General features: G+C 41.4%; 1 pseudogene; it reads right to left on the bottom strand.

Annotated features, from left to right (window-relative positions):
- Nucleotides 1-223: 223 nt before the first annotated feature.
- On the bottom strand, nucleotides 224-1,652 carry LOC149822439 (putative alkaline/neutral invertase B pseudogene; annotated as a pseudogene).
- Nucleotides 1,653-3,952: the final 2,300 nt, after the last annotated feature.

The raw sequence follows: 3,952 nt of genomic DNA on the forward strand, positions 1-3,952 counted from the left end.
AGGATAGAGATTACAGTGAAAACATTGACATAAAGAGATAAAGGAAGAGGTTGCATACCTGATTGCTGGTTATTGTCCCTAGTTAAGTCAGCAGAGGCAAAAGAAAAGAAAGCTTCTCATACCAAATGTAAGTTACTTGTGTATAGGTAGATTGGACCAGCATGAACCTTTGCTTAAGCAGCTCGAGAGAGAGAGAGAAAAAAAAATCCTGTTTGTATGTGGCTCAACAACAAAATGTGGTCGACCGAACAAGTGAAAGTTTGATCTTCTCCTCCTTAAGTGAGACCAAGCCTAGATGGGAAGGATCTTCAAGCATCATCTTGGAGACCCAATAACCAGCAATTGACCAGATTTGAATCCTGCGTGATTGTTTGCCCATATACTGACCAGTTTTACCATCATGATACTCTGGCCAGCCATCCTTGTGAAGCCCACCTTAAGCAAGCTCAAAAGCCTTTCTTGCTATGTTTGGTCTCCCTATTTTAATGCAAGCTGTTGTGAGCAACCACAGAAGAACTGGCCAAGAGCCACCATTATGATAACCTATGACTATCTGGCATTCATGACTCTCCAGAGCTGGATAGGTGACCTTAAGAGGCATTTCACCAACAAGATCCTTCCATCTCTTCTCGATAAGGATTGTTCCTGAGTAGCTAACGATGACAAAATTGTTGTGCAGTTGCCCAAAGTGAACCATCTGAAATGCATTTGAGCTGGACTGACATTCCCAATAAAGTATCCACCATTTGTTGGCATGAAATCAAATAACCAATCTGGGATTGATTCGGGATTAACATTGAACAAAAGTATGAGGGTATTTTTCAGTCTTGTAAAAATATTGTTTAATTGTTGAAAATCAAGCAAGAAATAAATGCACAAATGATATCTGAGAGCACATAATCTTTTGTCTATCACTGCTATGAATCCTTCCCCACCACCTTCTGCCCTCAGAAGCCGACGAGCACACCTCAATGCCATAAAGAACAATGCTTGTATCTCAATAGGATAACCATAGATACTCATTCTATGGTCAACCATACAGCAACCATCCGCACAAAGAAGAGTTGGAAAAGCGTCAAATCCCTCACAAAGGCTAAGCAATAATATCAACCTCATTCCTCTTTGGCAATCAAGCATTTCTATTAGGAAATGATCTCATGTAGCTTTTGTGTAAGCATGCAACATGAATATCCACCAAAACCCAGAATCCACTGGTGCTACTCTTCCAATAGCAGTTCCTCCAACATCAACAACCATTGTGTCAGTACCTCTTGCATGATTGTGGAGAATCTTGAAACTTGCTGGCATAACTCCTTGACTAAGAGTGAAGCAATCAACATGCTTCACCAATGACTGAAGTCCAAGGGTCCTCAAAAAAAAAATTTACCATTGCTGGTTCATTAATCATCAAGAAAGCTAAACCACTTGGAACAAAATCTCTGACAAATATCCTCGCTTGAAGCACTTAGCATCCAGCAGTGCCTTGCCTGCAAAAGGCTCTTCTGGGATCATCCAGAGGATTCGTCTCCTCACAGCCACTCTTGGCCATTTGATGACTTACGGTTACTGCAAGCACAATACTGGACGAAGGATGCGAGAGCAAGCTGGAATACATCCCAGACATGGCAGATGGAGCTGGAGAGAAAAGACATCATGCTTTGCATATTTTTGAGCATGCTTATTATGTGAAAAATCATTGATCTGGTTGCCATAATCCTCTTCTCCCAATGCTCAAACTTAAAGTAATAGAGCATCAATTCTGAAGTAGATGAGAAAACAAATGAAAAGATATCAAACTCCCAAGATGAAATTTTCTGAAGACATCCTTGAGCCTTCGGCAGAATGCTCCCATCTGGATCCTATATCTTATAGGATTAGCTTTGTAGTCTGATTCCAGCACCTCTCTGCTCTTCCATAGCTCGTGAATTCATATTTCCACTCGATTCCCCAGTAATTTTTCTAGACTTCTGAATCATGAATATGCATCCAGACGCAACTTCAAGTTGTGGGATATGTGTTTCCAGTTGCAGAGATGCAGATCTGAAGGTGTATAGTGACGATGGAATGCAGGGGATGGAACGGGGTGACCGAAATGTTGGTGTTCAATCACAATGCAGCCTCTTGATGAGTCACCTTCAGCAGCCATGAATCGATTGGCGCCATTATCTAGCAAAGGAATTTCCAGGTGAATTTATCCAGTTGACTTCAACAAAGCCTTTGTAAGTTGAACTTCCAGCACTACTTACAACCCTTTTCCAAGGTATAATGTGGAAGATGTGGCTGTAGAAATGCTACAAACTTAATTTGAACAGGAAATGTGTAATGTCCAGCAAAGGAACACCATTGGTTACATGCAAACTGGGAATCGTAGGTAACTAGGGGTGATCTACCGATTTAGGTAGATACCATGTGGGAGAACCACAATGCTGTGAGGGAGATAAGGGAAATATAAGTGACGCTGCTATGGGATAGACAGATGCAATGTGATATGTGAGTTATAAACTTAATAAGACATTGGGGCACAGAGGTGAAATACGCTACACAGCAGTGGATTTGATGCTGATAAAATAAAAAAAATGTGAAGCATGAGAGTGCATCACTGCAGAGTGTAAAATGCAATTGCAAACTAGAATGAGATGATGCGGAAAAGATTGAAGTGGGGCAGTCACATGTTGGAAACCAATGAGACCTAAGATTGCACTGAGTAAAAGTAAAAACTCAAATGTGATAAATAATCAAAAGAAGAAGTATGATACAGGGAACTAAAAAAAATGTAATTAAAAGAACAATCAAATATAAGCTTCCAGATTATTGCAAATAGAACTGTATTACCCGATTCCTGCATCTTTCACTAGTTCTAGGCCAACACTTAGAGATCAATTTTTTTGAAGTGTCATTGCTAGCAGAGGGCTTCTTCCCTGTACGTCCTTACTTACCAATGCTTAATGACACATATTCATACTTACCCATGTGCAGGATCTGGCATTCCGTGGTGAGGCCAAGGAGGATGTTCCAGGCAACATGGCAATGTAAGCTAGGAAACTGGACATTAGATGCTTGGCCATGGAGCACCAGAACTTATATTATGGGAGAGCTCAAATGAAGGGTGATGATGCATAAATATCATGTTTTATTAATACATTTTCACTGCATAAATGCATCATCTATAGGTTTAAAGCATACACTTAGGTGCATAATGATGTTAGGGAGCTCTGGTTCGAATTTCATCAAAATCGGAGTTAATTTGAAGGAATTATGACATTTACAGTGTAACGGGTCAAATATCAGATCCGATTTGAGAGATTTGGATCCAGACGCTCATTTGGACTTTGGATCTGGACCAAATTACATGGATTTAACCCAACTCCAGCCCACTTAAGTTTTGTAAAAACATTTTCTAAAAACCCCCTGCAGAAAGAGGCGCCCAGTAAATATTTTATTTTTAAACCTGTTTTTGTAAAATGGCCAAAAGAACCAAAATCGTCAAAATGGAGAGGGGGCGCCCATTCCATCTATCTTTTGTCTTGATTTTTGTGCCCTAGGGGCACGATTCTAACTCATCCACCTTCTCCCTAGCCACCCCTCTCATCCACCTTCTTCCTCATCCATGGAGGCCATCTTCAATGGAGACGCCACCCCCTTCTTTCATTCTTTTCTTTTCACATCTTGTCTTTCTTCTCCCCCTGCTGAAACTAATCATTGAGGTTGTCTTTTGCAGGTATTTGCAGCATTGGAGTGTTCTAGCCGTGGTAGGGGTGCAGTCTACTTCTCCATGGCCGGTCGTCTCTACCCCCGTACGGCCCTCTACGCATCTTCACCACTTCTTCTTCTTCTTCCTCTTCCCGGAACACCACCACCTGTGGATCCCTGCAAAAGTACAGCAAAGAGATGTTAGACAGCATCAACGAGGTTCCTCGTGGCATGGAGTCAAGCAAAGTCCGCTCTTCTCTTC

Source organism: Nuphar pumila, chromosome 11 (assembly GCF_984573655.1).
Source record: "Nuphar pumila chromosome 11, dmNupPumi1.hap1.1, whole genome shotgun sequence".
NCBI lineage: Eukaryota > Viridiplantae > Streptophyta > Magnoliopsida > Nymphaeales > Nymphaeaceae > Nuphar > Nuphar pumila.